Source organism: Hyla sarda, chromosome 3 (genome assembly GCF_029499605.1).
Source record: "Hyla sarda isolate aHylSar1 chromosome 3, aHylSar1.hap1, whole genome shotgun sequence".
Taxonomy (NCBI): Eukaryota; Metazoa; Chordata; class Amphibia; order Anura; family Hylidae; genus Hyla; species Hyla sarda.
In genome coordinates, this window is record NC_079191.1 from 165,542,439 (window position 1) to 165,569,040 (window position 26,602).

Consider the following 26,602-nt stretch of genomic DNA (forward strand, 5'->3'; position numbering starts at 1 on the left):
GAGGGTTGCGGTAGGGCTCTTACCTGCCTCCTCACCATCCAATCAGTGCCTCAATGCTCCAGGAAGCCTCAGCAGCCTGGAGCAATCGAGCACCAGTATCCCTGATGTATGCTATGGCAGCATTGAACAGTGTATGCAATCCAATGATGGCATGTTATAATCTCTTATGGGGACTAAAAAAATGTAAATGTAAAAAAATCTTAATAAATGTGATTTAACCCCTTCCTTAATAAAAGTTTGAATACCTCCCCCCTTTTTCCATTTAAAAAAAAGTATGTAAACAAAGTCCAGAATTGCATATTTTTGGTCACTCTGTATAAACTAAAAAAAATGTCTAAAAAGCGTTCACAAAGTACAATCAAAACAAAAATGATATTGACAAAAACTAGATATCACAGCACAAAAAATTGGCCCTCACACTTCTTAGTATATGGAAAAATAAAAAAGTAATAGGGGTCAGAAGAGGACAATTTTAAACATGCTAATTTTTTTTACAAAAAGTTATAAATTTTTAAACTGAGTAAAAAAAAATCAAACCTATATAACTTGGGTATAATTTTAATCGTAAGGACCTACAAAATAAAGATAATGACCCTCATTTACTATTGCAAACCCGACATGTTTTGTCGGGTTGTGCGCCAGATTCTGTCACACTGCGCCAGAAATTCTGTCTGCGTCAGATTTTGTGCCAGAATTTGAGCCAGAATTGAAAAAAACCTGACTAACTCTCCATTTTGCGAAAAAGGGGTGTGGTCATCATGAAAAGGGGGTGTTGTCTCCGAAAAGGGGCATGTTCCTGACATTTTTACAAAAACCCAATATATTTACTAAGGTTTCCACATAAAATGTGGTGGATTTGAGCTGAGGAAAACCAGACAGATCAGAGCATGTGTAAAAAAAGCAAAGTGTAGGGAAAGTGTAAAATGTATGGAAGCCTTAGTAAATACCGTGGAAAATAAATTGTAGGGAATTAAAATCCACAAAGAAACCTACACAACACTCTTAGTAAATAAGGGCCAATGGGTCATTTTTACTAAAAAGTGCACTGTGTAGAAGAGGAGGCCCCAAAGTAGCAAAATGGCATTTGTGTTTTTTTTGTTTTTTTTCAATTTTGCCCCACAAATAACTTTTTTTTAGTTACGCAGTAGATTTCGTGGTGAAATTGATTTCATTACATAGTAAAATTGGTGGCGCAAAAAACAAGCCCTCATATAGGTCTGTAGGTGGAAAACTGAAAAAATAATTTTTTTTAGAAGGTGAGGAGGAAAAAACGAAAGTGCAGAAATGAAAAAACCTTTTGTGTTCTTAAGAGATTAAAGTGTACCTGTGAGATCCCACAAAAAAAAAAAAAAAAATTACTCAGTACCTAATCCTGACCATGTACATCTAATTTTTACTACTCTAACACTCTAACACATATATTTATTATAAAAATACTGCTTTGCATCAGCTCAAAGTGTTAGCAATCTTCTCCGGGAAAGGGGGCGTGTCCCTCCCTTGTGGTGGTGGGAGGTGATTTGTGCGCCTGCTCATGCAGCCTTGTCCATGAGTTTTCTCTTGTCCATGACTCATGGACAAACCTAATGCTAATTCAAGTAGAGAAAACAGACATGGTCGAACATCCACATTTTGTATATTGATCTAATTGCTTCTCAGCATAAATTCAAAAACTAACAGGTTGTTAGTATACATTTTGATCAAAAGGTGCAAGCCCACTCGCCACATCAAGGCCACCTAATGCTGCTCCAGGACTGGTTAGTTTCCCAGTAAGTATGGTAACCTCTAGTGGTGGGATTTTCAGGAGCTGTTTCTTTATTAAAGGACAAGTCTCATGATCAAAAACATATCCCCTATTAAAAGGATAGGAGATAAGTTTTAGATTGCGGGGAGTCCGAGCGCTGGTGCCCCTGTTTGGAGCACGGGTTTGGTAGCACAGGAGTGCATCACGTGTGCCACGCCCCCTCCCCATAGCTCTGTGGGAGAGCCGAAGATTGCTGAATGGCTCTCCCATAGAACTATATGAAGGGGGCCTGGCAGACTCCACTTTGGCGTGGGTCATGATGCGCTCCTGTGTTACCAAACCGGGGCTCCAAACAGGAGATTGTGGGGGCCCCAGCGCTCGGACCCCCCACGATCTAAAACGTATCCCCCTATAGGGGATACGTTTTTGATCATGAGACTTTTTATATTGAAAAAATAAAAATAACAAATAATCAACTATATTACTAAAGGTTTTTGATTAAATCAGTAACAACATGTAAAAGTTTTCTGGATCTGGCAGTGCCTATTTAAAAACAGTAATTGTCAAAATGATGGCATTATTAAAAATAAACCGTACACAAAACTGACACAAAAACTTCTATGCACTGTGTTCTCAGAACAATTAGCATACCACAAAAAAACAAATCTGTCCCATTTAAATTCACGTTGATTACACAGATTGGATACCAAAAGCTACGCAAACCCTCTATGCACTACTTTTTCAGAACAATTAGTGTACCAAAAAACTAACAAAAAAAAAGTAAAGAAAAATGTAGATTCGGCTCACCACTCCAACATATATCGTAACTGGAAAATGAATCAAAGTTCGTAGAGCAGGGCATGCAGAGCAAGCAGTATCCCGGACTAATAACAAAGAGGGCAAAAAAAAGCAAGGTCCTCCAGCTGCTCCAAAGCGATAATGCAGTTAAAACTTCACATTTAATTCATGCATATTAAAAACAATGGGATATCCAACATAGTGATAAAACAAAAGGAACACCAAAAAAAACTGTCATGCTTAAATTTGTAATTAAACAGACTGTGCACCAAAAGAGAAGCAAACCATCTCTGTACTGCTTTTCACAATAATTAGTGTGCCACAAATAAAACCTGGCACACTAAGGCTAGGTTTCCACTTGGTTTTTTTTTGACAAAAACGCCAATAAAAACGCCCATTCTGCCGCATGGCGTTTTTTTTGTGAAAAAACGCTGCGGCCAGATGTTAGCTGCAAGTCAATAGTAAACTGCAAAATGCCAAATCCACTTGGCGTTTTTCAGTTTGGCGTTTTTTTTATCATTTTGGCGTTTTTGGGCTCCTTGGCAGTTTTTAAAAAACGACCTTTTGTCGAGACTTTGGCATTTTTTCGGGAAAATCTTGGCCTTTTTCTCCCATAGAAGTCTATGGGAGTGAAAAAACGCCAAGAAAAACGCCATGTGGGTTTTAAATTTGGCGTTTTTTCAGGCGGTTTTTATTCTCTTTTGGACTTTAGCGATCCAAAAAAGTGTTGGAGATACCTTTTTTATAAAAATTTAGTAGGGTACCATTATAAAATAATAATAAAAAAGATACAGTAGTGATGGAAAAAATTGTATTTAACGAAATATACCTTTTTTGTAACAAAATTTTTATTAATTTTTAAACAGGGATCAATTTATGTACGCGGGTAGGGCACTAAAAATGTAGCCGACAATAATAAAAATGTAGTGTGTGTGTGTTTCACTTTTTCTAAAAAATTTTAGGTAGTACTACTACTCCCAGCATGGAACACACTGTTCCATGATGGGAGTAGTAGTTACCTGTACTAATTGAAAGATCTCTGGGGTCCCTTGCGATCCTCCTGTATAATGTATAGATGAGGCGGCCGCTCTTCCATGGCCCCCTGCACTCACATATATATACACATATTCATATTTGCCACAGAGCTGTGATTGGTCAGATGGTTCCAGCCAATCACAACTCTGTGGGAAATAGGAATATGTGTATATATACGGCAGTGCAGGGGACCATAGGCTGCTGCATCCATACATTATACTGGAGGATCGCAACGGGTGTCAGGAGAAGTGACACTCGCTGCGATCTGTCTATTAATGCAGGTACTACAGCTCCCAGCATGGAGCAGAGTGTGCTCCATGTTGGGAGTATTAGTACCTGCAGTAAGGGACAGATCACAGCAGATGTCACTCCTCCTGACACCCGCTGCGATCAAAGTGACTGTCGGGATCAGCTGTTCTCAAGGCTACAGAGCTGGGAGATCAGCTGATCCTGAGCAGTAGAAATACATTGTATATCTACTGCCCAGCAAGAACTTACAGTAAGCCTGCAATGTGTATACAGTATACACATTGCTGGCTCACTTAACCCCTTGCTGAGCTGTGCGCTATGCACCAGCCCAGCAAGGAAAGAGTTAACTTACACTGCTAGACAGTGTAGGTTAACCCTTTGGGCGGTATACACTATATACAGCTATCTATAGATAGTTGTATATAGTGTATACAGAAGATGGAGAAGTCCCCTTACCTCCATCCAGTCCCCGCGGGTCCGCGTAGCTCCGCCCCTAGCAATGACGTCATTAGGGGCGGAGCTACAGACGCGATCCAGGCTGGCAAGGGTATTAGGCTCTGTTAACATTGTCCGTATTGGATAATGTGAACAGACCCTTCTGGCAGTGTCTACCCAGACAGGGAGACTCCAGTTGTTGCTAAACTACAACTCCCAGCATGCCCAGAACAGCCAAAGGCTGTCTGGGCATGCTGGGAGTTGTAGTTTTGCACCAATTGGAGGCTCACTGTTTAGGTAGACATTGCATTATGGGCACTCTCACCTGCAGAGAGCGCAAAAAATGTCCTAACCTATTTTTTTTGTGTTTTTTTTCTTCTCGTTTCAGATCCGTGTATGCAGAGGATTACGACGGATTCGATGGATTACGACGGATGAACAGGATTTTTTTATATTTTAATAAAATGGTTAACGAGGGCTGTGGGGGAGTGTTTTTTAAAATAAAAAAATTTTTCCAATGTGTTGTGTTTTCTTTTTTTATTGAATATTCAGGCTTAGTTATGGAGGCTGTCTAATAGACAGAATCCATGACTGAGCCGGGGCTTAGCGTTAGCCCCAAAAAACAGCTAGTGCTAACCCCCAATTATTACCCCGGTACCCACTGCCACAGGGGTGCCGGGAAGAGCCGGTACCAACAGGCCTGGAGCGTCAAAAATGGTGCTCCTGGGCCTAGGCGGTAACAGGCTAGCGTTATTTAGGCTGGGGAGGGCCAGTAACAATGGTCCTCACCCACCCTGGTAACGTCAGGCTGTTGCTGCTTGGTTGGTATCTGGCTGATACTGAAAATAGAGGGAACCCTATGCGTTTTTTTTTTGTTTTGTTTTTTATTTATGAAAAAAACAAACGCATAGGGTTCCCTGTATATTCAGTATCAGCACCAACAAAATAGCAACAGCCTGGCGTTACCAGGGTGGGCGAGGACCATTGTTACTGGCCCTCCCCAGCCTAAATAACGCCAGCCTGTTACCGCCTAGGCCCAGGAGCGCCATTTTTGACGCTCCAGGCCTGTTGGTACCGGCTCTTCCCGGCACCCCTGTGGCGGTGGGTACCGGGGTAATAATTGGGGGTTAGCGCTAGCTGTTTTTTGGGCTAACGCTAAGCCCCGGCTTAGTCATGGATTCTGTTTATTAGACAGCCTCCATAACTAAGCCTGAATATTCAATTAAAAAAGAAAACACAACACATTGGAAAAAAAAATATTTTAAAAAACACTCCCCCACAGCCTTCGTTAACCATTTTATTAAAATATAAAAAAAATCCTGTTCATCCGTCGTAATCCATCGAATCCGTCGTAATCCTCTGCATACACGGATCTGAAACGAGAAGAAAAAAAAACACAAAAAAAAATAGGCTAGGACATTTTTTGTGCTCTCTGCAGGTGAGAGCGCCCATAATGCAATGTCTACCTAAACAGTGAGCCTCCAATTGGTGCAAAACTACAATTCCCAGCATGCCCAGACAGCCTTTGGCTGTCTGGGCATGCTGGGAGTTGTAGTTTAGCAACAGCTGGAGTCTCCCTGTCTGGGTAGACACTGGCAGAAGGGTCTGTTCCCATAATCCAAAACGGACAATGTGAACAGAGCTTCAGACTAGCCTGAATATGTCTGTAGCTCCGCCCCTAATGACATCATCACTAGGGGGCGGGGCTACACGGACCGGCAGTGACAGAAACGAGGGAGGTAAGTGGACCTCCTGTTCTGTATACACTATATACAACTATCTATAGATAGCTGTATATTCTGTATACCACCCAAAGGGGCTATAGGAGCAGGGAGTCCTGTCAGTCTGGTGAGAGGATTCCCGGCTCCTGTATAGTATATATGAGTACACTATGCCCCCCTGTATACTATACGGCTGGGGGAGGTGAGTAGTGATGCTGTACATCACTCCTCATCTCCTCACACTCTCTGGACTGGGCGCTCAGCATCCGACTCACAGAGTGGTACCCAGAAGGCAGTGAGAAAACTGCAACAGGGGACAAATTTGGCTGTTTCCACACACCAGGGAAAACGCCAGAAAAAACGCCAGAAAAACTGCCAAAACTCAGGAAAAACCTGTGGCAGTTTTTCTGGCGTTTTTGCTGGCGTTTTTTTAGTTGTACAAAAAAAACCAAGTGGAAACCTAGCCTAAAATTTGCAATTACACTGACTGTATGCAAAAGTGACACAAAACTCTCCTTGCACTGTTTTTTTGTGATAAATTAGTGTACCAAAAAAAGGCACAACATGCAAAGAATCATCCCTTTACTGCCTCTTGGCTGGAAGAGCTGTTTGTTCTGAGATCAAGTGATCATTTCTTTTTCTCCACTCTACTGACACCATTTTAGCAGGTTTAGCTGAAATGAACTGTCCGAAGGTTTAAAGGGGTATTCCAGGCCAAAACTTTTTCTTTATATATATATATCAACTGGCTCCGGAAAGGTAAACAGATTTGTAAATTACTTCTATTAAAAAAATCTTAATCCTTCCAATAGTTATTAGCTTCTGAAGTTGAGTTGCTGTTTTCTGTCTAACTGCTCTCTGATGACTCACATCATTTTCAGAGGCTTTTTAAAAATAAACAAGGCAATCTGACTGCTCAATGATGATGTCACATCCCGGGAGCTGTGCATGATGGGAGAATATCCCCATAGGAACTGCACAGCTCCCGGGACGTGACATCATCATTGAGCAGTCAGATTGCCTTGTTTATTTTTAAAAAGCCTCTGAAAATGAAATGAAAGAAGCACTCTGGTTGCTATTGGCAACTGGTCACCAATGGGTGGTGGTCAGAGCTCAGGCTATCCCCCCTACCTACACAATTATGTATGTGCAGGTCTCAGAGAATGCCTAGAAAACTCTACCATAAAATTCAATAGAGTCAGCCCCAGTCTATCTTTTCCTATGCCTATGGGGCTTTTTATGAAGTGTATCTCTAAATGCAGTGCAGAAAGCTCAGACAATGTAAAAACAAACCAATTGTAAAAACAAACTCTAGTTTCTTATAAAAGAAACAAAAAAGTTTTAGTATCTGGCTCTGGTAAGTAAAAAAAAAAAAAACAATAGGTCATTTTCTAATTACACAATACTTTAAAGGTTTTATTTCACTATTTTAGTTTTTAGTTTTTATTCTCAGATGAATTCTTGTTCTTCTCAACAACAAACATAAAGCATATACTTTGTTTAATAGTTTTTTACATTTCTAAATATAGAAACTCACAATGAACATTCTGTATGATTTTTTTTATTTTTATTTTTTTTATCAAGCCTCAATCGCAGATCAGATTACAGCCTTGGTTCTTGAGCTGACAAACCTGTGGTTTCCCCAGCTATGAGTCTATCACCACATCTCTTTTTCCCCACTGGATTGCCAGGCCATTAGAAGGTTGTCTGAGTGTAGTCAAGTATTGGTCAAAATCTTGCAGCTAAACTCTTCTTGTCCCCTTAAAGGGGTACTCCAGAGAAAAACAAATATTTTCAGATCAGCTGGTGCCAGGAAGTTAAACTGGTTTTTAAATTACTTTTATTTAAAAATCTTTACCCTTACAGTACTTATCAGCTGTTGTATGCTTTAGAGGACGTTGTGTAGTTCTTTCCAGTCTGACCACAGTTCTCACTGCTGCGACCTCTGTCCTTTATAGGAACTGTCCAGAGTAGGAGCAAATCCCCATAGCAAAGCTCTCCTACTCTGGACAGTTCCTAACACAGACAGAGGTGTCATCATAGAGCATTGTGGTCAGACTGGAAAGAACTATACAACTTTCTTTGTAGTATTAAGCAGCTGATAAGTACTAGAAGACTTAAGATATTTTAATAAAAGTAATTTACAACTCTGTTTAACTTTCCGGCACCAGTTGGTTTGAAAACCGGAGAACTCCATTTTCCACCAGAGTGCCCCTTTAAAGAATCTTGTTTCCTAGGCCTCATTTACATGACTATAATGGATTTGTATAGTATAGCTATATATGAAAGCACACATTGAAATAAATAGGTTTATATACCTCTATGTTTCTCCAGAGTCAATTAATTTGTGCAAACATGAGATGTTTTGTTGTGTTTTTTACTACCGCCATAGTCAAGGCATTGCTTAGAAGGTAAACTACTGCATGATTTATGCATATATTGATAGTGCATTGTGCATGCCTTGATTGTCCACCTTGCACTTGAAACAGCTGTATGTGCATTGACTGCCCTGAAACATCCAGAGACAAAAAAAGGGCATCCAACCTGTGCTTGTGGATTCAAATGGACATGTTCTGCGTTTACTTCTTCATAAGTACCAACAGCACATAACAGATACAGGACAGGATGGGCTTAAATGGGCACTGTCAGATACAATGCCATTTACAGTGCCCATTTAATAGTAGATGCACGGAGTGAACTTCGGTCCATGCCGGATGAAGGCAATGAAGGGCGAGGCTCGAGACATCACGTCACGTCCAGCCCCCTCAATGCAAGTCTATGGGAGGGGGCGTGAAGCCCATCACGCCCCTTCCCATAGACTTGCATTGAGGGGGCATGATCATGACATCATGAGCGGGGTGTGGCCGTGACGCCTCCGGTGCTGCACCTGACGCTCGAAACGAACGCCGGGTGCTACAGCTGAGATTGCGGGGTTCCTAGGTGCGGAACCCCCATGATCAGACATCTTATCCTCTATCCTTTGGATAAGGGATAAGATGTCTAGAAGTGGAGTACCCCTTTAAGTACATTTGTCACAGGGGTGTCTTTGTAAGAGAGAAAATGTGAATCGAGGGAACAAGGAAGTGGAGGGAAAGAAAGAGAGGGAGTATAGGGGAGTGGAAGAAAAGAAAAGGAAGAGAGAGATAATCCATATTGTAGGGTGCCTACCTCCCAGAGTGCGCTCACGCCCCAAACCACCGGGACCAAGGATCAGTGGGAGGGATGGAGGGAAAAGGCCAGGGTAACCGTGCAGGAGTGGGAAGTGGAAACGTGTGAGGGTTATGTAGCAGAGGTTGGAGTCGGCGGATAAAGATCTCTAAAGTCTGAGAATGAAGCAAATTCTGTCCATGGGTGCCAAAGCGTCTGATGTTTAGTTAACTGTCTACAGAAGTCTGCCAAAAGTTCTTCCATTCTATGGAGATGAGCGACCTCCTGCAGCCAAGAAGAAAGAGAGGAAGAAAGGGTGGATCTGCACCATCCTCACAGTGAATAAGAGAAAGCGGAGCAGGGATTTGGACCTTTTAGACAGGGCCAGGGATGGAGAGTAGGAGGTGGTTTGGGTCGAGTTGTAGATTAACTGGACGATAGATGAAATCAATGACTTGCGTCCAGAAGGTCGATAATGGTGGGCAGGTTAACCAAATATGCAACATAGTACCGCCTATGGCACCACAGCACCAGCACAAATCTGGGAGGGAGGGATACATACAAGAAAGAAGCACCGGGACTCTGTACCATCTGGTTAAGATTTTATAATCTGTCTACTGTGCTTTGCATGAAATTGAGGTCTTGTGGCACAGAGCTAAGGCCATGTCCCATTCCTGGTCTGTGAACGTGCGACCAAGTTTACGTTCCCAGCTAAGTCGGAACGATAGAGGGGTGTCGCAGTGACAGTCTAGGAGGAGGCTATAGAGCACACTCACCGGACAGTTGATTAGCAATACGGAGACACACAGCATTTCAAAGAATGTGAGTGAGCGGTGAAGGTTCATGGAAGATTTAACAGTGCTATAAAAATATTGTAGCTGCATGTACTGAAAGGGCATGGAAGATGAGAAGGGTTTATCCTGGATGATATCTTTTAAGAGGTTTCAATGTAGTTGTAGTGAGAAAAGAAGCGAAAGATGTCCCATCACTCCTGTTAACCCACTACTGAGACCAGTGTGTGGAGGGTAATTTTACTTTAATTTACTCATAGACCAACTGAAAGGTGGTCCAACAAAACTCTAATTTCCCACACAACTTAAAATTATTGTACTTTATTTTTAATTTTAACTCACACACCAAGTGGTTAAAAAAGAAGGTATTGCCTGAGGTTTCTTGGTCATTATATGGTTCTAGATGGACCTCCGCTCTTTATAGTATATCTGTGTACACATTCACTGGCGTCTGCAGATCACCAGGATATGTGTATAAGGGCTATCCTGCTTATTAAAAACTTTCTGCTCAGGTCCCTCTCGACAGTTTCACCACGTCTGTGGCTTTATCAAGAGGTCTGGGATGGGATGAGATAGTAGATTTGGCTAGATCCTGTTTTGGCAGCCAGAGATGTCATCTCGGGTCCATGTGTGCGGAGTAGGACTCCAGTTGAACCCACTGTTTATCTGTAGGGTAGTGGAAGCTGTCAATCACTTTAGTGAGCAATACAAAAACTTTTACATGTTGTACATCTTGGCGAAACATTAACCTTTCTAATATACTTTAAATTAAAAAAAATGTTTTTCTTTTTATAGAAATCATGGCTTTTAAAATAATGGCTTTATCCAAGCTGAAGCACAGGCATGGACAAAGTCCAATAAGTGAGGGTGGGCTAGCACTCCTCTGTGCTCTCTCCTGTCTGATAGTACTCCTCTGTGCTCTCTCCTGTCTGATGGGACTCCTCTGTGCTCTCTCCCGTCCGATAGGACTCCTCTGTGCTCTCTCCTGTCCTGTCAGAAACAGAAGGGTCCGCCCACCCTCGCTTACTGGACTTTGTCCATGCCTGTGCTTCAGCTTGGACAAAGCAATGATATTATAAGTCATAATTTCTATGAAAGGGAAATAACATTTTCTTATGCAGTATTTCAGAAAGGTTAATGTTTTGCCAAGATGTACAACATAGAAACATATTTTTGTATATTACAGTTCCTTATTTAATGTGTCTTGGGGAGTTCCCAGTCAATTGTACACCTTTGAAGAGGGGAACCCCTGGAGAATTGTCCTGTCATGTGCTGTTTGTTCTTTTTGTTATTTGTTCTTATTATTTGTTCTTCCCGGTGTCATCTGCTGCACAAAGCAAACTTTGCTCCGTGCCTGATGCCGAGCGATATCTGGGCCAGAGTATCGTGACGTCATGGTCCTGCGCCCTCGTGACATGACGTCCCACCCCCTCAATACAAGTCTATGGGGTGGGCTTGACAGTCACCATGCCCCCTCCCATAGACTTGCATTGAGGGGGCGGGCCATGATGTAACAAAGGGTGGGGCCGTGACATCATGATACTACAGGCCTCTGTATCGCCCGTCATCAGGCATGGAGTGAAGTTCGCTCCATACAGCAGATGACACAGGGTGCTGCAAGAGAGATCGCGGGGGTTCCCAGTGGCGGGACCCCAGCGATCAGACATCTTATCCCCTATCCTTTGGATAGGGGATAAGATGTCTAGGGGCGGAGTACCCCTTTATCCTGTGTACTATCCTTACACCTTCACAAATACAGATCTAGGGGGCGGAGCCTAACCACTGACTCGGATGGACGTGTGAGACTGCTGCTCCCCGTCCTCACGCACTTCTAGCACCCATCATAGCCTTCTTACGTGCTTGAAAATGGTCAAAATCGGTAGGGGAACATATCAGGAACCGGGGGAGAGCCAGGTGGATATGGCCAAATTCCTCAAAAAGAAGGGCGCTGCCTCTCCGGACAGGCAACCCAAGATGGCGCCGGCCACCTCCCTCCAGCTACTGTATGATGACGCAGAGGGCTCTGGAGGAGAGGAGGACTGCACCGAACCTGCGGCGATCTCTCAACAGTTCTTCAAATCTTTCATGAAGAAAGCTTTAGCGGACGCCCTTAAACCTGTGTTGGCTGACCTTAATGAGATAAAGTCCGAAGTCCACGCCATCGGTCACAGAACGGAGGCCTTGGAGACAGCATGTGCCGGCACGCAGTGGCACTGAGACAGCACAGGTTAGTGGCTCATGTGAATTCTGCCATGGCCCTCATAGAAGACCAAGAAAATAGGAGCCGGGCTCTTTCCCTTTGGACGTTCCAATACTTTGCAAGGCAGGAGGCTTACAGTTCACACCCCGGATGACCTTGGTGCTATATGGTCGGCTCTGGATGTGGAGCCAATGGAGATCGCAAGCTGGCTACCTATCTCAGACTTACCTTTGCTGCCGTCTCTTCCCAAGCAAGACGACTGGAAGCAGGTTTCTCGATGCAAACCCAACAAGGATAAGAAGATGCCGGTGAAGGGTCAGCCACCCCAGCGCTGATTTAGTCGCAGATGGCGCTGCTGTGCGACTCTCCCGGAACTGTTGACAAGACGAAAGTACATACACTGAAAGGCCATGGAGAGGGGGATACCCGGCTACTGTAAGATCGACTGATTGAAGAAACATAGCCACTGAGGACCCCTGGATGTCGGAAGCTCTCAGAGGCTATGCTAAGTGTTTGTGGTAATGTTATGGGGCACAGGTGATTGACATCCTCAGGATCTTTGCTCGGTCCCTTAATGACTGCCTCTAATATCGAGTTCTTTAGGTATTGACTTGCCACCCCACTAGACGCTTTCAGATTTCCTCTTGCTACCTCGCCAGTTCATGGACCATGTTTTTATCTATTTATGTGTGCTGTAGATGTTGTAACAGTGGGATCCCCTCAATCCTGATGAATTATTTTACAAGGATTTCAATTCATTTTCATGTCACTAAATTGCATAGATGTTCTCTTCCCTTTACGTTTTTCTCTGCCCCTAACTTCTCTCTCTCTACCTCGGCACCCTTTTCCGTTCCCTCTTTCCTTTACACTCTCACTCTTACCCTTTACTTTATCTTTACAATCCTCCTCCCCTCGGCCTTACTCCTTTACCATTTCTGTTCTTCTTCCCTTCCACCTCCCTCCAACCTCTTCCCCCCCCCCAATCACTTTGTTATTCTCCCTTCTGATCGGTCTTTCCTAAGTCTTCTCCTTCTTTCCCCTTCTTCCCCTCCCCCCGCATTTCCTCCTCCACATTTGCCCCGACTACCTCTACTTCTGCCCCTCCTGCCCACTTAGCCTGCCTATTCTCTCCCCTCTCTGATCTTGCTAATCCTCTTGTTCTTTGAAGAAGTGCCTCCAGACTCTAGCTGTACTCTCTACTACACTAACATACTTTTGTTCCTGCCTCGTTCTGTTCTCATGTACTTAGTCTTGTTTTCATTGTCTTGTTGTTCATTACATTATTGCTTTATCTGCTTAACCCTACCAGCCCTGTAGGAAGGTGTTCAGAGTGTGTTCCGTGGGCTGGGATTTCAGTTGCAAGTCGACTGACTCTCCTCCCTCAAAATCCTCACTGTTTTCTATTAGTTCTGCTACTATTTGAGGACTCATGGGGATATTTGTTAATATTCCTTGTGCTAGATTGAAGTTTACTTCACTCCAGAGTTCCCTTTATCCCATTTGTTTCCCCTCACCCACTTTCCTTCCCCCTCTTCCCCTTCCCCACTCGCCCCTGAACTACTGATCCAGTAGTTTTTGGCCCCCTTTTGGTGACATCAGATGTGCACATTATGACAGATATTCACATCCTTTCTTTCAATGTGAGGGGTTTCAATTCACCCAGTTAACCATGTCTAATTTTTGACGTCATTAGACCTCACAAGGCCTCTATACTCCTCATACAGGAAACTCACTTTAGGGACGACAAAGTGTCTAAATTGCCCACTAACCAATTTGATAGGTGGTTTCACTCCTGCAACCTTGCTTCAGCCTCCAAAGGAGTGTCAATTGCTCTCCACCGTTCTTTAAATTTAAATGTTCTAGATGTACTTCGGGATATTGAGGGCAGGTATAGTTTTATGAAGGTCCAATGACAAACACATACTTTCATATTGGCCAACCTATACGTGCTTAACCAAGGTCAAGTCTCCTGGCTTTTATCAGCTTTGGACAAGTTGGCTCTATACGCAGAAGGCCCAATCATTTTGGGTGGGGATTTGAATATTACATTAAACCCTTTAGTGATTCTTCCACTGGTAAATCTCAAATCTCTCAGCGGGCTATTGCTAAACTGCATTCTAAACTACATGACTTGTCTCCTCTAGATACATGGTGATCTCTCCATCTCTCGGACAAGGACTTCACATATTTCTCCACCGTTCACAAATCCTATCAGAGGTTTGAATACCTTCTTGTCCAAACTTCTCTACTTCCTCATCTCACAGCTGCTGGCATAGCTTCTATAACTGTCTCAGACCATGCTCCTATCCATCTCTCCCTTTCTCTTGCTCCTCCTTCACCCTCCCCTCTCAGATGGCGATTGAACGAGACTTTACTGGAGGACCAGAGGGCTAGGACTGACCTCACTTCACACCTGAAACTCTACTTTGAAGTCAACTCCACTTTGGGGCCCTCCGCGCCTATGGTTTGGGAGGCCCATAAATCATACATCAGGGGTATTTTTATAGCATGGGGCTCGAGGTTGAAGAATGAACATCAGCTTAAAGGGAATACTCTACTTGCAGATATAGCTAGGTTGGAAAGGATACACAAACGCATGCAAGCAATTGATGCTCATATTGAGCTGCTGGTGCATAGGGAGAAACTCCTGACCTACTTACAAGAGAAGTCTTCTAAGGCTTATCTGCACTTTAGACACAAGATATATGCAAACGGGGATAAGGGAGGTAAGCTCATGTCTACCTTAGTGAAAAAGGCAAGAGCGAAGAATCATATACATGCTATATGCGAAGAATCATATACATATAATTACTCCCAGGGTGTGACTCACAGACTGTCCAAAAACATAGCCCTCTCCTTTCACAAATTCTATCGTGAACTGTATAATTTGAGAGAGGGGGATTCTGAGGTGCTCATCAGATAGAGGAGAAAGCCCACTGAAACCTTTTTGGGAGACCTGAACCTCCCAACCCTCACTGATGAGATGAAAGGGGATATCTCTAGGATATTACTAAGAAGGAAGTGGACAAAGTATTGTCTTCATTCCCTCTGGGGAAAAGCCCGGGACCAGACGGGCTCCCTCTCTCTTATTATAAAACTTTCAAGGCTGTCCTTTTACCAAGGCTCACTGAGTTATGTGCTGCTGTGTTTGGAGGTGAATCTCTACCACAACAGACTCAAGAAGCGCATATCACTGTACTGACAAAGGAGGGGAGAGATCCCACGTCCTGTAGTAATTACCGCCCGATCTCTTTATTGAACATGGATCTGAAGATCTGGGCAAAATTGCTATCTTTGAGGTTGAAGACTCTTCTTCCCCGCCTAATAGGACACGAACAGGCGGGATTGATCCCTGGGAGGGAGGATCGCATGCATGTGGCTTCCTCACAAAGCTCTCCTCTCGTCCTTCTCGGAGTAGATGCCGAGAAGGCCTTCGACAGAGTTAGCTGGGACTACATGAGGGAGGTATTGGAGAAGTTCTGCATCCCAGGTGTCTTTGTCAAAGCTATTCTCTCCTTATACTCACAACCCACAGCTTCTACTCTAGCCAACAAAGTGAATTCCCCATCTGTCTCTATAAGCAATGGGTCCAGGCAGGGGTGCCCATTGTCACCTACACTGTTCGTCATGGTCATGGTGACTCTGCTGCAAAGGGTGCGTCAGATGGAGGAAGTGAAAGGGCTTGTCATGTATGGAAGAGAGCTCAGATTCCTGGCCCTTGCAGATGATCTGCTGTTTCCTCTGAGTGACCCTCTGTGCAGCCTTCCGCGCCTGACTGAACTTTTGGAACACTTTTGTAACACTTTCCAACTTCAAGGTGAATGTACTAAAGTCAGAGTTGTAAAATATCTCACTTTCTAAATCCCTGGAGTCTAAAGTATTCTCTGCAGTGCCGTTCCCTTGGGCTGCCTGCTCCTTGAAATATCTTGGGGTGCACATACCGAAATCTTTAACTGATATCTTGGAGCTCAATTATAAGCCCCTACTGAAAACTATATCCACTATGTTGGGGGGAATATGACTTACCTGTGATTTCCTGGCTAGGTAGGAAGAACATACTCTACTGTTATGTTATCCTTAAACTCATGTACACTCTACGCATGTTGCCAATCTCACTCCCCCAATCCTTCTTTAAGCATATTAGAGTTACTTTCTTCAGATATATATGGAAAGGACAGAAGCCTAGACTCGCACATAGCCTTCTGACTAGGAATTTGAAAGAGGGGGGTTGGATACGCCTAAAAGACATCAGAGAACTTTATAGAGCTGTTCAGCTTCAGAGATGGCTGGACCTGGTCTCCCCCTCCAGAGAATTAATGACAGTTTTACATAGGGAGGATGGGACCTTGGAACAAGATATTTTTTACATGATCTTTGGCTTCCCCGTAAAGTGAGATATCTGTCTAGTTCTCCTATTCTGCTCTTCCTTGGACTCATGTCTACTTGGTCTGACCTCTCTCCAAGCCTTGCTCCTGCTATTTCTCCCTTATTACCCGCTAGTCTAGTGCCAGCAGCTGTGGGGAGGAGATCCCCAGTTTACGGATTTATGTGGAGTAGGCTCAGTAGAATTACGGTATCAAACTTGTTCGGAGATGGAGGACCACCAACAGCTGACACACTTCGAGACCTGTTGCCCCATCAATGGTACTCCTTTTTACATGTTGCTAACTTTGTTTCGTGCTGTTCGGACTTCTGGAGCAAATTTGGCACGCTGAGAGATCTAAACAAATTTGAGAATCTGATCCTTGACCCTCGTCCCAAACAGAGATGGTTATCTAAATGCTCTACCCTCTTGCGTTCTAAGATTACTAGCATTGCACCCCATTTTGTAGCCTCATGGACGGCAGAACTGGGTTTATCCTTGTCCACTGCTGATATCGACCTCATACTTAGTCACTCTCAGGGATTCTCGAGGTGTGTGAGATTACAAGAATCACACTACAAACTAGTCTCTAGGTGGTACAAGACCCCGGAGTTTTTGTACACACACAAGTTGGCAGAGTCAGATCTATGTTGGCGCTGTCAAAGGCACGAGGGTACTCATGCACACATATGGTGGACTTGTCCTGTAATAAAACAATACTGGAACGCTGTTAATCGGATAGTGGAGGAGGTAATGGGTGCTTTGGTTCCACTGTCGCCTGCGGCAGTTCTGCTAAGCATGCCTTGCCAGGGATATTCACCTGGTACGCAGTCCCTGATTTCGCACATGCTAGCTGCTGCTAAATCCATTATCCCTATACACTGGTTAAGCTCTGAATCACCCACAGTAGAGAAATGGCTCAAAAAAGTTTACCAAATATGCTGGTTCGAGGAATTGCATCATAGGGCTCTCAGATCTCATGATAAATTTGTCAAGATATGGAACCCATGGTTGCACTCCAAATACTGTAATGATCGTACCTTGTGAAGTCTCAGCTGTGTTATATGTGCGGTATGTGATTTATGCTACCTTTAATACACCCAGATTTCACCCTTTATCCCCCCCCCCTTCCTCTGCACCCCTCCCCGTCCCTGCCCTTCCCCCCCCACCCCCTGTTCCTTAGTTCCATATGTTTACTTTGATGGAATGCACATCTGTTAGATTCTAAGGATTCTTGCCTTTACCTGTTTATCAAGGTTCTTGTCATGCCTTATTTTATTTGTTTCTATTTGAAAACAATAAAAAAGATATTTGAGAAAAAAATAATAAATACAGACCTAGGTGTGTCTATGGTGGTTGCTATTCTGAAATGACCAGCTATAACCTTCATATATCTGGTGGATTGGCTTCTCCATTTTCTTAATCTACAGTACTCTACGTAATCTTCTATCTTCTATCTGAAGGCAGAATTGTAGGTTTAGAAAATACTGTGCTTGGATTCCCTTTTGGTCTTCATTTTAGCTCCTTGTTCTAAAACTTGAATTACTCGCTGAATGTTGACATCAGATCAAGAAGGCTTGACTGTATTCACAAAACTGCTGGACTGTATGTGCAAAAATGACTGACTTGCTGATTTCTTTGGCTTTAATGGCAATATAAATTGCTGAATTTGACAACCAACTTTTTCCATAAGCATATCACTGTTGATCAATAGAGTAACATGTATCCATGGTGACATAGAATTGTATTATATTTGATACAACATGTTTTGTACTTGGAGAATATATGTTATAGTAAAATATTGTAGTGTTTGCCAGCTTGGTACACAATTGTATCTGAAAATTGCTACAGTTTCCTAAGATCTTCTAGCCTTGGACATTAAGAAGTTCCGATAAACAATAATGCAACTGATATTTTAAGTGATACTTGTGCTTCTGCGGTGCATTAAAACATTGGCAGGTCATGAAGGCAGCCATATACCGCTTCAATGAAATACAGACCAAAGCAATATGAAGAAAACCCAACTGTATTTAAAATAATGTTACCTAGGTTTGGCTGGTAGCCTTCTAATTTTTTTTTTTCAGTTTTAATTTTAGCCTTTTTTGTATTGAGTTTCTCAGTTGCCCCAGTATTACTTTATATGCTGTTATTTTTAGCCGTTTTGTTCTTTGCAGCAGTTTGGTTTAAGTTTAATTTTTGCATCCTTAAAAGTAAGAATGTAAGGGTTTTTAAGCAGTTGAATGTGGTTTTCAGACATTTTTTTTGTGAACTTGCTTCTATTGTTCCTCCCAAAGATTTTGTTTATTGCATTGTCAGCAGTTTAGTCCCAGTTTTTTTTTTAATGGGACTGAGCCGCAATGAGTTGCAATATCCAGGCACAGAATTAAGTTAACAATAAAAGCACAAATAAAGCTTTAGTCAAATAAATATTTTAGTTAAAAAACATCCTTAAAATGGCTGTTTATATTTTGCCGATGGACCAGATTTGGTGTCCAGAAGCTGTGGCTGTAGGAAAGAATGATATATCTCCAGGTATGCAAAAGTTCCTTAAAGCTGCCCTGTTTACTTGCAGTCTTAATTTCTAAATACAGTCACCCATTGCAATGCTGTGTAACAAAGACACAAGATGAGCAAAGAAGGTCATATTACACAAAGGTGTGAGGCAACTTAATCCCATGTTAAAGGGGTTGTCCAGGAATCGAAAAACACTTATTTGATCCCTGTCTGTCTCCACTTTGGGTGTGGTATTACAACTTGGGTCCATTACATTCAATGGAACTGAGCTGCTAAACCACACCCAACCTGGAGACACACGGGGTGGTCTTTTAAAGAAATAATCTCTGTTTTTCAATTCCTAGATAACCTCTTTAAGTATCATTCGGGCACATTATCAAATGGTGTTTTTTTTGTTTAGTTTTTTCCACATATCTATATATATAAAACTCAATGGCCCTTATTTACTATTGCAAACCCGACATGCTTTGTTGGGTTGTGCGCCAGATTCTGTCGTATTGCACTAGAAATTCTGTCTGCACCAGATTTTGCGCTAGAATCTGCGCCAGAATTGAAAAAATCCAGACTAACTCTCCATTTTGCTGAGAAAACCCTAAAAAGGGGAGTGGCCACCTGGAAAGGGGGCATGTTCTCCAAAAAGGGGCATGTTCCCGGCATTTTCACTAAAACCTAACATATTTACTAAGGTTTCCACATAAAATGTGATGGACTCATCACGTCCAAACAGCTAAAGATATTAATATGAAACTTGGCACACATGTTACTTATATGTCAACATCAAACATAGGATAGGTCATTTAACCCTTACTCACCCCCATTTGCCGGGGTCAGGGTTTTTGTTTAAAGTCCCATGCAAGTCTATGGGAAATATGTGTTACTGTACAGCTTCCAAACGGCTGGAGATATTTCAATAATACTTGGTCACATGTTACTAATATGTCCACTTAAAATAGTTAATTTGACCCTAAACTACCCCCATTTGTGAAGGTCTGGGTTTTTGTTTAAAGTTCCATGAAAATATATGGGAAATGTATGTTCCCACATAACTTCTGTACGGCTAGAGATATTTCAATAATACCTGGTACACATATTACTTATATGTCAAATAAAAAGATATGATAGCTAAATTAACCCCTACCTACACCCTTACATAAAAGATGGGTTTTTGTTTCAAGTCCCATGCAAGTATATGGGACTTCCAGTACCTTACTCCACAAGCTCCGCATCTCCTGGTGAATATGTCAGTCTCGCTTGCAACCCACACCCCGTCTCACAAAGATATGCCCACTGTTTAAGCCCCACCCCTTTTATTCTCTACCCTTTTTGTGCATCGGTCTGGATTGCAAATCAGGCCCAGTCCCACAAGGAGGTCGGGATAGGGGGTTGGGATAGGAGGATAGGGGAATGGGATAGGGGGTCGGGATATGGGGTCGGGATATGACAACAATATATGAGGATGGTATATGAAGTCAAAAGCTTCCTCCTTTGTTGATTTTCCTCCCCAAGAAGGATTATATATAATCTCAATGTGTATGTGTGTGTATGTTCCAGCATCACGTCCAAACGGCTAAAGATATTAACATGAAACTAAGCACACATGTTACTTATATGTCAACAACAAACAAAGGATATGTAATTTAACCCTTACTCACCCCCATTTGCCAGGGGCGGGTTTTTTGTTTAAAGTCCCATACAAGTCTAAGGAAAATATGTTACAGCACAACTTCCAAACGGCTGGATAAATTTAGATAATACTTGGTCACATGTTACTTATATGTCCACTTAAAATATAGGATAGTTAATTTAACCCTTAACTACCCCCATTTGTGGGGGTCAGGGTTTTTGTTTAAAGTCCCATGCAAATCAATGGGAAATGTATGTTCCCACATAACTTCCGCACGGCTGGAGATATTTCAATACCTGGTACACATATTACGGGTCGGGATAGGAGGTCAAGATAGGAGGTCAGGATAGGAAGAGGCCTTGGGTGCCACATTCAAAAAAGGACTGTCTACCAGGATTAAAGATGCCCTCGCAGCACGTTATCCTCCTACTACTCTGACTGAACTTATCCACTTGGCCACACGTATTGATGTGCATTTTGCTGAGAGGCAGGAAGAACTGCGATTCGAGAGGGAACCTGCTTGAACAAGGAGATATCCCCACCCAACACCCGTGTTTCAACATCCACCTCTACAGTTTCCTGCGCCTCTTGCTGAAGAGGCTATGCCGTCTTACGCAACAGGAGAGATCACAACGATGCAGTGAGAATTTGTTTGTATTGTGCTAGCCCGGAACACTTCCTCAAAGACTGTTCTGTTCGTCCAGAGTATCCGGGAAAATGCCCGCACCTAGGGCACGTAGGTGTGAATACCACCTCTCCTCGCTTGACCATTTTTGTACAAGTCTTCGCTTTTGCCAAGTCGTCCTTCAGCGCAACTGCATTTTTGGATTCTGGATCTGCAGGTGACTTTATTGATGCTTCTTTTGTCTACAAATATCATCTTCTTGTTACTCTGCTTGCCAAGCCTTTGTTCATCTCCTCTGTAAATGGACAACATTTGGACTTTAAGGTATTATTCCGTACTGAGCCTTTCGTCATGCAAGTGGGGGTCTTGCATAAAGAAAAGATTTAATTCTATGTACTGCCTCACTGTACTTCTGAGCTTCTTCTTGGCCTTCCTTGGCTCTGATGTCTCTCTCCGCAACTAGATTGGAGAACTGGAGAAATTATTCGCAGGGGACAGTTCTGTCAAATTCTTTGTCTCAGTCCAGTCTAGCCTAAAGTTGTTTCTTGTCCTCCTCCTTTGCCTGGTCTGCCTCCACCTTACCAAGATTTCTCCGGCATATTCTGCAAGAAACAGGCTGAGTCTCTGCCTCCACATCGTCCTTACTACTGCCCTATAGATCTTCTGCCTGGTACCACTCCTCCTCGTGGAAGGATATACCCTCTATCGGTTCCTGAGACCAAAGCTGCTGGAGCTATTTTTTATTTTTTTTTGTAGGGAAGAATGATGGCTCACTCTGTTCATGCATTGACTACAGGGGACTACAGGGAACCGTTATCCACTCCCTCATCTCAGAACTTTTTGACCATCTACGTGGTGCCAAGGTCTTCTCCACGTTGGACTTACGTGGAGCGTATAAACTCATTCGTATCCGTAAGGGAGAAGAATGGAAAACTGCCTTCAATACTTGTGAAATAGATTTTTAGTATCTCATAATGCCTTTTTCGTCTCTGCAATGCTCATGCCGTTTTTTCAAAAGTTTGTCAATGATATCTTCCGTGATTTTCTCTACTACCTAGATGACATCCTGGTCTTCTCTTCCAACTTCGAGTAGCATCGTACTCATGTTCGTCTGGTTCTTCAGTGACTACGGAAGAATCATCTCTATGCCAAACTGGAGAAATGTCTGTTCGTTCGAGAAGCCTAGTTTTCGGTTTCTTGGCTACATTGTCTCTCAACAGGGCCTGCAGATGGATCCAGATAAATTGTCTGCAGTGTTGGATTGGCCTCGTCCTTTGTGCCTACATGCTATTGAATGCTTTCTGGGATTCGCTAACTATTATCATCAATTTATCCCACATTTTACGTTCTTGGCTGCTCCAATTGTGGCTTCTAAGTCTTGGCCTCAAGAGGCTTTTCCCGTTTAAAGTCTCTGGTCCTCTGATCCTGTGCTTACAAGATCTGATCCGGAGAGGCCCTTTGCTTTGGAGGTTGATGCTTCATCTATTGAAGCGGGTGCCGTTCTTACTCAAAAAAATGCCAAGGGCAAGACTGTAACTTGTGGGTTCTTCTCCAAGACGTCTCTCCTGCCGAGAGGAATTACTCCATTGGAGATCATGAACTTCTCGCTATCAAGCTAGCTTTGGAGGAATGACAACATTTATTGGAAGGTTCTTCTCATCCGGTCAGCATCTACTCCGGCCATAAGAATCTTTTATACCTTCAGTCTGCTCAGAGTTTGAACCCCCGTCAGGCAAGATGGTCACTGTTCTTTTCTAGGTTCAACTTCTTTATCCACTTCCATTCAGCAGACAAGAACATCAGAGAAGATGCTCTCTTCAGGTCCTCTGATGTCAGTGGTTTGGACTCCACGCCATGACATATTATTCCTCCTGACCCTTTGATTCCTGCCGCCCCTGTAGAAATTCAGATTAAGATGCAAAGTACTGAAATTGGGTCATTCTTCCTTGACAGCAGGACATCCTGGAATACGCAAGACTCTACTTCTAATCTCCCGGTACTACTGGTGGCCCCATCTTGAACATGATGTTTCTGATTTTGTTCTTTCCTGTGAAACTTGTGCCCATGACAAAACCCCTCGACAAAGACCTGCAGGACTCTTACAGCAGTTACCCATTCCGGAGATTACCTGGTCCCATATTGCCATGGATTTCATCACCTATTTGCCACCATCTCCTAATAACACTGTCATTTGGGTCGTTGTAGATCAGTTTTCCAAGATGGCTCATTTCATTCCTCTACCAGGTCTTCCTTCTGCTCCACGGCTGGCAAAGTACTTCTTGCTGCATGTCTTCCATTTACATGGACTTCTTCAGCATATCGTTTTGGATCGTGGTGTGCAGTTTTGGCTCTAAGTTCTGGCGAGCCCTTTGTAACCGTCTGGACATCAAGCTGGACTTCTTCTCGGCCTACCACCCTCAGTCAAAAGGTCAGGTGGTTGATCAAGGTCAGAGGGTTAATCAAATACTTGAGACTTCTCTTCGGCATTTTGTTTTAGCTCGCCCAGAACGATTGGGTCGCCCTTCTCCCCTGGGCTGAATTCTCTTATAATCATGAGGATTCCGAGTCCACGAGGTTGTCTCCCTTTTTTGCTGTTTATGGACTCCATCTCCGTTCTCCTCTTCCTCTCCCAGTTTCCTATGGTGTTCCTGCTGTTGATGAGCTGGACCGTGACTTCTCTACCATCTGGCAACAGGCCCGACAGTCGTTGTCCCAGGCTTCTTCACGCTACCTTGGTCCCTTCCAGATTCTACAAAAAATAAATCCTGTCTTTAACAAACTCCATCTACCTGCTACGTTACGTATTCCCAATTCCTTCCACATCTCCCTCCTCAAACCTCTTGTCATAAACCGGTTTTCTCAAAAGAATCTTGTCCCCCACACCGGTCTCTGGTTCTTCTGATGTGTACAAAGTTAAACAGATTCTTTCCGTTAAAACCGTGAGAGGTAAACAATTTTTTCTGGTCAACTGGGAGGGTTACAGTTCAGAGGAGAGATGTTGGGAGCCTGAGGAGAATATCCTGGACTGTGACCTTCTCAGGAGTTTTCTGAGTCATAAAAGGAGGGGGAGACCAAAGGGGGGGGGGGGGGTAATTTTATGTTATGTGCTCCGGCCTTACACGCTGGCTGTGAGCACACGGTTCCGTTACCTGCTGCTGCCGCCTGCGGGGCAAGGATTCACATCGCGGGACGCACCCCCATGAAAATCCCAGTACGTCACATCCCAGGTGCTTCTCCTGCCCCCCGCCTCTGCCTCTCTGCTCCAGCACGTGTGTCTCTGCTTCTTAGGGCGCGCGCGTCGAAGCTTTAAGATTTAAAGTGTGCCCATTAGTGTAGTACACCTGTGGCTCATTGATAAATTCCTCCTCCTCCCACACTTCTCTGCTGGATCTTTGTTGCCTTGTGCCTGAGAGAAAGCATACCTGAGAATTGCCTTGCCGTGTATCTGATCCTTTCCTCTGTGACCTGTCCTTGCTCCTCTGCAGCCTGCCTACTGACCTCCTGCTACATCCTGACTACGTTGCTGTGCCGCCTACCCTGACCTTCTGCTATCTTGACTATGAGTTGCCTTATCTTTCCTGTGCCTCACATCTCCTAAGCCACCTGAGTGGTAGAGCCGTGTCAGGGGTAGCGACCTGGGTGCCCCCTACCGCAGCAAGTCCATCCCACTTTGCGGCGGGCTCTGGTAAAAACCAGCAGCACCTTAGACTCCGCTCCCTGGTACGGTTCGAGGCATCTGCCACACAGGTCTAGCGAATCCACATCCACCGGTGTTCCTGTCTTCTGAAACGTGAGTGTTACATCCATATTATGAAATGTATCATGATATAAATGTTGTAAACGTATTTATGACCTAAACGTTATGAACTTATACACAGAATAATGGTGTGGCATATGCACAGAACAACACTATAAACATATAGACAACACAAAAGCTATAAACATATGCACAGAACAATGCTAACATATGCACAGCATAAAAGTTATAAACAGATATACAGAAATAATTACTAACTAGAGATGAGCGAACTTTTGAAAAATTTGATTCGACCGATTCGCTGAATTCTCCAAAAAAATTTGCTTTGGGTCGAATTAATTTGCGGTGAATCTGTATTAAAGACGGATATTTCTGGCCTACAGAGAGCCTCAATAGGGATGTAGAACAGTTTGCTTTGTTCTAACATGCATAGGGAGTGTGCTGTGTTAGTGAAATAATAGTGTTATTCAGTATGACATGCAGATTACAGGCATTGCATTGCTGCAGAGCATCAATATGGCAGCAGGGAGACCATATGGTGTCAAAATTGAAGAGGATAAAGATTTTTTCATGTCATTTTTATTTTATTTTATTTTATTTGAATTTATTATAACATTTTGGGTACCCATTCTGGTGAGCATCAAGCTGGCGGTCCTCTGCCATGCGAGATACCACCTGTTCTAGCTCCTGCCTCTCAGCACCCCCCAGACTATGAAAGTGCGAATGTTTAATTTAATCAGTTACTGTTTCATTGGATTATTGTGATAATTCCATAGGTAATATGATGTCGATGACCATTAGGCCTCAGTTTTGAAAAGATTACCTCATTTTATTTTTAATTTAAGATTCGTATTAGATTCCAAAGTTTAACCTTTTGGGGAAGCAGGGCATATGCATACGCCCTGCATCCCCAATCCTTAAGAACTCAGGGCGTACCTCTACGCCATGAGCCCGATCCCGGCGTTTAAAACGGGGTCACGCATCACACCGGGTCGGTCCCGGCGGCTAGTCATAGCCGGGACCCTGGGCTAATAGCACGCGGCACCGATCGTTGTGCTGCATGCTGTTAACCCTTCAGACGAGGCGATCAAAGTTGACTGCCACGTCTGAAAATGAAAGTAAACGCTTCCCGGCAGCTCAGACGGGCTGATCGGGACATCGCGATAAAATTGCGATGTTCCGATCAGCTGGGACACAGGTGGAGGTCTCCTTACCTGTCTCCGCGGCGTCCGATCGGGGTTTGATTGCTCCAAGCCTGAGCTACAGGCTTGAGCAATCGAGCCCCTATCTCACTGATCCGTGCAAAGCTATGGCTTTGCAGGGATCAGTATAAGAGATCAGTGTGTGCAGTGTTATAGGTCCCTATGTGAGCTATAGCACTGCAAAAAAAAAGTGAAAAAAAAAGTTAACAAAGGTCATTTAACCCCTTCCCTAACAAAAGTTTGAATCACCCCCCTTTTCCCATAAAAAAAGTGTAAATAAAAATAAAGATATGTGGTATCGCCGCATGCGGAAATGTCCAAACTATAAAAATATATCGTTAATTAAATCGCACGGTCAATGGCGTACGCGAAAAAAAATTCCAAAGTCCAAAATAGCGTA